Source organism: Lygodium microphyllum, chromosome 27 (genome assembly GCF_053477565.2).
Source record: "Lygodium microphyllum isolate KBCC chromosome 27, Lygodium_microphyllum_v1.1.10, whole genome shotgun sequence".
NCBI lineage: Eukaryota > Viridiplantae > Streptophyta > Polypodiopsida > Schizaeales > Lygodiaceae > Lygodium > Lygodium microphyllum.
In genome coordinates, this window is record NC_141161.1 from 117,669,589 (window position 1) to 117,677,533 (window position 7,945).

The window sequence follows — 7,945 nt, forward strand, 5'->3', positions numbered from 1 at the left end:
CTTCAGGTTGAAGGCTTGAAGGGAGAGGCAGCTTCAGTTACCCCCGAATGCCTGCCTGACCCTAACCAAGGGGGTTTTTAACCGCGCCAGGTAAGTGGACCGAACCCGCCGTGAGAGGTCGCTTCGTTGAGCACTACTTGGAGCAGAAGGATGCTTGGGTGCCAGGAGGGGCTCTGGCCATAAATCCCTCGCCTTTCAGGCCCTGCACAAGAGGCCAGCGTGACTCGGGATTGGATCTTGAGGCTCGCATACTAGTCTATGGGCGAAATCTTGGATTAGTAATCCCTCTGGATTGCTGGATAGCCTTTGGGCAGATTATGGATAAGCCTACGGGCTAGACTTTATGTATTTCAAAGATAAATATGATAACCTGTTGAAAATGAACTTGTTTGACATTGTTTTTTCTATGTCAAGTGCTATGATTACATGAAGGAACCAGTGCCTAATGGGCTAATTAAGGAAGCTGATTGAGACATGTCCAACTAAATGTGTTAGGTAATTAAATAACTAAACAACCTGAGGAAAGTGCGGTGGATGTGGCCATGGGTCCGTCCTACGGATGGGTGGTCCCGATTGGCCGAGAACTTTTCTCAATCATGATGGACATCGAGAAAATCGTTCAAAGAACACGAATAGCAAGAGCGTTGACCTAGAGTCTAAGTTATAAATGATCCTGATTTATGCCATTTTAAGGGAACGGAATGGGACTATGCCTTATGGCAAAGAGGTTGAGCTTTGCATCCCTCTCGTTTCCCATTCTCCTTGAACCAAGTGCAGCGTGAATCCACTTCGGACCTGGCGTTTCTGCGTAAAGTAGTTCGCTCGGGTTCGATGCTAGTTTCCGTTAGGAAATGACCAATAGGAAAAACCCTAATTCAGGTCGTTCCTAGGTGGGAATGGTCGGAATACTTCCGCTACGTGGCAGACGCAGAAAGTCCTAGATTGCAAAACCCGTAACATTCCATGGGAGTGTCGGGCGGAGCTTTCTAGACATCCTTTCCGATGGACTACTAAGACGTGTCCTGAAGATAACAGGTGGACACATTACATTTGCGTGCTTCCCAAAAAGCATCAACATGCAAGGATTTAGGCATGGAGTACAGTGTCAAACTTGTTATTTTTGTTTCTACGTCATGCTCAAGAAAGTATGTTGCAATTGGCTCATCTGATTCTTTGACCCAATGTTTCAGATCCTGCCATAGTGTTGGATGCTTCCTAACTAAGTTACCTAAGCTTAGAGTCACAAGGTGGTCACCAGTGTATTAAGGACGTTGCTAGCCACTTGCCTTTCAACACAATATTAGTGAGTTTGGGAATCTCCCAATTCCCATTTTTTGAATACTAAAAAGGTAGCACCCGGATAACATGCCCATAAGTTTCTCAAAATCATATGATGTGACCTATCATTGGAAAGCACTTGAAAAATGGAATCTATAGAGCTATAGAGTGCTCGATTTGGAATTATAGTGTTCAAGTTATGACAAATCCAAAGATTTGACCATGTGTCCCAAACTTATGGGAAATTCCCATATTCCCCAATATGGTGTTTTTCTCCTAATTCAGTGGTTCTTGGCCAATGGCCTTGACTAGTTTGCTAGGTCAGAGCATTTAGACTTTGTCTAGGTGGCCCTATTTGTGGTTAAAATGGAAGAAGGGGCACTATTAAAGAGGAAGGGTATTTCTTAGAGGCCTACAACCAGAAGTTCGTAAGTTTGTGGAGCTAAGAAGATGAATTAACCTACAAGCTACAATGCAAAGTGTGAGACTATATAATGAAGTTGAAGCAAGATGACCGTGATGACCTCAAGAAGAGGAGTCCTAGCTCCTCCCATGCCAAGAATTGTATACCCACCAAACGTAGTCCCAAGGAATATTCCCTACCCCTACCCTCATATGCACATAGTGGCATAGTACAATGCAACATATCCATGGTGGTGGCTATAGACAACAATACCTCAAATGATGTTCAAACACAACAACAATGGTCTCAAATAGTTGCCCCAATGGTGACTCAACAACAATAGTGGAACCTATCAATGATGAAACTAACAACCACTAGTCTCAACAAGAGCTCTGAATCAAAATCAAAACAATGGACTTTCATGATTAACAAAACCCATCTATGTAGTGATTATAGAGACTTCCCAAAACCCTACGGCGAGTACTCGAGGAGGAGAAAATTTGAAGGACTATTAGTCCCATTCACTTGCAAGCATCAAGAAAGAGCTTATGGATGTGATTATAGAATAGTTGTAGATGTTAAATGTGAATACTACTAATATGTCCAATCCTATAGGAAGTGAAAGAGATATGATGCAATCTAATATATGGTGTAGTATCTGAAAACCAATTATCCTTGGAGCCTTTTGTTTGTACTGTTTAAGGAAGAACCATACAGAAGATATCTTTTCTTTGAAGGAGATACATGAAAGAAGGAAGAAGCAAGATGCAAGTTGTTGGAATCCAAGATGACTACCTAGGATACAGGACCAAATCATAGAGAGTTCGGTCCTAATTTTGGCCCAATCAGGTTTTCTTCTCAGAGTTATAGAGAGGACAATAGTCTGGTGGTGGCCAGAGATCAAAAGTGGAGTGTTACAAATGTGAAGAAAAGTGACATATCTCACTAAATTATCCAAACCCGGTCCATGGACTACAAACCCTTATGCAATCAATGGAAAGGAGAAGGCCACACTACAAAATACTTTTCTAGTCCAATTCATGTGAGATCCAACACCACTGATAACCAACTGAAGACCAAAGAACTTGCCTCCAATTTGGTAGAGTTAAAAGTTACCACACTAATGCATGCCAAGAAAAGAGTGTTGGAGCTATATATAGCTCACCCTATCTAGACTAGGTCTCACCTATATATATTTAGATTGTGATTAATATGGTATATTCTTTGGGAGTGTATATGGTGTGTCTCTTTTCTCTCTATCATGTCTCTACATATCTTCTCTGTCTACATCTTAACATGGTATCAAAGGAGCTACCATGATCGGCTACAACCAATTCCATGAAAAAGACAATCAGCAAGTATACATATGTAGTATCTCTTCAATTCTTGATTCGTGTTCTTTTCATGATTAAATTTGATATATTGTGTATGTTATGAGCATCTTATGTTTTGAAATTTAACCATAGAAGAAGTTCACTTGATCATCACAGATCATCATTTAGATTGCAGATATGTTGAATTGTAGATTTGTCTTGCTTGGACACCCTAAAAGTTTCTATTTGAGAAACTCTCAAGAAAAAGCATTTTTCAAGAAAAATAGTTTTTGTGATCACAAGCTTTCTTCCTATCAAATCTGTGCTCGATTTGGAGTTTTATGCCAAAAACTATATATGTTCAAGTAAATTGGACTTGAAACAGAAAACAAACAGGACAATAGATTTTCATACAGACTTCTACGACACAGGCTTCATCACGAGTACTCATTGCCACAATTACTCACTCTTACGTTTCTACATTTTTGCCAAAATTAGTCAGTTTATAATCTATTTATGGCCAAAAAGTAAAGCGATAACATTTTGAGCGTTGTTTATATTTCTCATCTATGTTGGATAGATTTCTTCTCTCAAATGTTTTGTCTATTTTAGGTCTCTTTATTCTTGCTCATGTTTTGTCTATCTTGGGTATCTTTCTTTTGGAGTATGCTTGTTGAACTAAACATCTTTCCTTACAACATAACTTTTCTATATGATTTGTTGTGCTATAATTTCATCTCGTCATTTCATATATGATGTGTAGATTTTGTGATTCATATTGTACATATTCTCTCAGCCAGCTATGTCAAATTCTATCATCATCAACGGATCTCCTTTTGAACAATGTTCTGTTCCTCACTTTCAAGGACAAGGATTCCTTGGATGGAAAGTAAAGATGTTGGTAATTCTTGAAGGTGATGACTTGTGTGATATTGTTATTGGTAATTATGAATGTCCATCTCAACCAACTCATTAGGCTCATGATAATACCCTTGTAACCAAAGGACCTATCTTTGAAGAATGAAAAACTATTTATATTGAGTGGGTTAGATGCAACAAAGCAGCTTATTGGTACATTCTTTCTATTCTTCAAGAATCTCTTATGCTTGATATATGTAATCTTTCAACCTCACAAGCTATATGCCCGTATTTGATAGCAAATTTTGAGAAGAAATCTATTACAAAAATACTTTATCTTCGTAGTCAGCTCATTGAGTTACAATACAACATTGAAACTTCTATGACAACACATATCAAATCATTCAAGAACATTATTAATTAGCTTGTTGCTATTGGTATTCCATGAAAGTAATTGGTAACATAGCTTCTGAACACCATATTGGGGAATATGGGAATTTCCCATAAGTTTGGGACACATGGTCAAATCTTTGTATTTGTCATAACTTGAACATTATAACTTATGGTTTTGTGAAATTTATGGGCATGTCATCCGAGTGCCATCTTTTTAGTATTCAAAAAATGAAAATTGGGAGATTCCCAAACTCACTAATATTGTGTTTCTTGATATTGTAAAGAATCTTTCTTATTATAATATTGTTACCATATTATCTAACAAAGATGGGATCAATTTTGATCAAGCTTGTATATCCTTGATTTAATATTCACAATGCATGAATGACGACACATAAATCAAGAAATAGTTATAATCTCACAAGAGGACACACAGTCAAAACAAATTGACCAAGCTTTACTTGCTCAAAGGCATCTCTTTCCATGCTCTACACATAGGAGTCGTCGTGATGGTAACTTCTCTCGTCTCAAGTTTCCTAACATTCTTCTTATCGCAATAGAAATGGTCACACTATAGTGGGAAAAACAATATGATGATGAACATGGTATTACAAATAAATAACCACATTTATCTAGAGACTATTCTCCTTGTGACTATTGCAAAAAGAGTGCTTATCCAAGCCATCTATGTTTCAAGAGGCATTTTGATTCAGATCGTAATGGAGCATATGTTGTTATACATGACAACAATATTGAAGAAGCAAATTGTATGAGTTATTCTATCTCTCCGAAAAGGATACTTCATATTCATGATGGATCTCTTTTTATTATTGATTCAGGTGCTACGGGAAAACATGACATATCAGTCCCAATGGTTACATAATTATCATTCTATTCTTGTCAAGAAATTGGTTTACCTTGCTGATGATGCAACCTATTAAGTCAAAGGTATAGGTGATTTCTATCTTGATACTCAAAATTATCTTTTGGAATATGAGTTCTCTTTTCTTGGTACTCATTATTGCGGTAACTTTCAATCCCACCAAATTGGAGGCATGTTCTTGGGTCTTCTATTGGTTATCAGTGGTGTTGGCTTTCATAAGAGCTGGACTAGGATAGACTTTTATGGTGCGGCCTTCTCCTTTGCATTAATTGCATAAGGGTTTGTATTCCATGGACCTTCTAGGATTTGGATAGTTTGGCAAGATATGTCACTTTTCTCCACATCTGTAATACTCCACTTCTGATCTTTGGCTACCACCAGACTATCGTCCTTTGTAACTTTGAGAGAGAAACCTTGAGCTAAAATTAGGACCGAACCCTCTAGGATTTGGTCCTATATCCTAGGTAGTCATCTTGGATTCCAACAAGTTGAATCTTGCTTCTTCCTCTTTCTTCCTTCTTTCATATATCTCCTTCAGAGAGCAAATATCTTCTATATTGTTCTTCCTTAAACAATATGAACAGAAGTCTCTAGGCATAGTTGTTTTTCAAGTACATTCAGTCACTAAATGTCATGTAGCTGGATGGCACTTTCTGCACCATATATTAAATTGCATCACATCTCTTCCACCTCCTACAATATTGGATATATTGGTAGTATTCACCTTCAACGTCTACAAATTTTCTATAGGCATATCCACAAGCTCTTTCTTGATGCTTGTAGCTAAATGGGATAAATAATCCTTCAAATTTTCTCCTCCTAGGAGTACTTATAGTAGGGTTTTGAGAAGCCTTTGTAATTATTGCATAGATGGGTTAGGTTGATCTAGAAGGACCTCTATTTTGATTCTAATTCAAAGATCCTATTGATACTAGTGGCCACTTTGATAGGATCCATAAGCTTCTCCAATTGGCTAGGGAATTCGATGACACCCACATTTAGCTTGCCTTTTTCCTCTAGAAGCAGCAACATTTGCACTTTTTCTGTCATTGTGGGGATACTTTTGCATCCTCTATCTCTTGGACCTCTTCTCTTGTCTTTGTAACTGTATTAGTATCCTGTTATGGTGCTGGACTGCTCTGTATTGTAGCATTCTATTCTATACTATTCTGTTTCTCTTTTGGAAGATTGAACTTCACCGTTTTGGTTGAGGGGGCACTGTCTTTTGGAATTATTGGTTCTATTTGTTAAGATGTAGAGAGAGAAGATATGTAGAGACGTGATAAAGAGAGAAGAGGCACATCATATACACTCCCAAAAGACTATATCATATTGATCACAATCTACATATATATAGGTGAGACCTAGTCTAGATAGGGTGAGCTATATATAGCTTCAACACCCCTACTCAAACAAAAGGTATTTAGCTATGGATGAAAAAACCCTTGGGGAGGACAAGGGAAAAACCCGAGCTCCTATGTACAAATGCACAAACATGATCAAGAAGGATTATTGTGTGCATGTAAAGTGAATCAATGCATGTGAAGTGAAACTGAATATATATGTACAAAGATGACCAGGAGGTTTGAGGTGTATATGCATACATGAAGTGTATGGTGCCTACAAGGAGTATGTAAAATCACACTACAATGTCATAGTAGATTAATTTCCAAATATTGAAGTTGAGACAACTCCAAGTTCCAAGTGCACAGCAATATGTTTAGACTCTCAAGACGCTAAAGATGTAGCTACATATTCAGCCTTTGTAGTGGAAACAACAACACAACCTTGTTTCTTGCTAATCCAAGAAACAAGACAATCATTGATAAAGAAACAATTTCCACTTATAAAACATATAGATAAATGAGAGCTTTCCTAATCTGCATCTATGTAACCTAAAAGTTGAAGTGAATGTAGAGAATCAAAGTTTTGTTGGCACTTATAAACCAACCCAAAATCTTTAGTGCCTTTCAAATACTTCAAAACTAGTTTAGCTACTATAGTCCGATGTTTAAGGCATGGACAACTAAGATGTTATCCAAGAAAATTTGCAAGAAAAAGAATGTTAGCGTGAGAATTTAAGCCAATAAATTGAAGACATCTAACAAGATTAGCATAAGGTTGATGTAATGCTAATTGTCCATCATTTTGCCAAAAGTGAGAATTTTTGGTAGAGCTTAGAAGACAAGGAGTACTAGCAGGATGTGCAGAACCCAAACCAAACATCTGAATAATATCTTCAACGAAATTTGTTTGATACAATAATAAAAAACCCTTTTCTTGATAGCGTTGAATCTGAATATTAAGACATGAGTGTATGTCTCCAAAATTGACCATGTCAAACACAAAAGATAAAACCTTCTTTACTTGTTGAAGGGAGTTGAGATTCTTCAAAGCAATTATGATATCATCCACACATAGAGCAAGAATAACAAAACTATCATTGGAGTGCATGGCTGATATATAAATTAAGATATGAAGAACAAGAGATAAAACCTTGTTTTGTAAGGAAGAGATCAATCTTTTGATACCAGGCTCATGAAGATTGTTTGAGATCATAGAGCATGCGATGAAGTTTGCAAGCAAGTTTTTTCTTATGTTTGACTAAAAATCCATTTGGTTGCTCCATATATAACTCTTCCTTCAAATTTCCATTAAGAAAATAAGTTATCACATCCATTTGGTAAACCTCCAAATCAAACTCAATAGCAAAAACTAACAATACTCGAATATTAGTAATACAAACAACAAGTGAGAAAGTTTGTTGATAATCAACTCCTACAATTTATGAGAAAGCATTGGCAGCTAGCCTTGCTT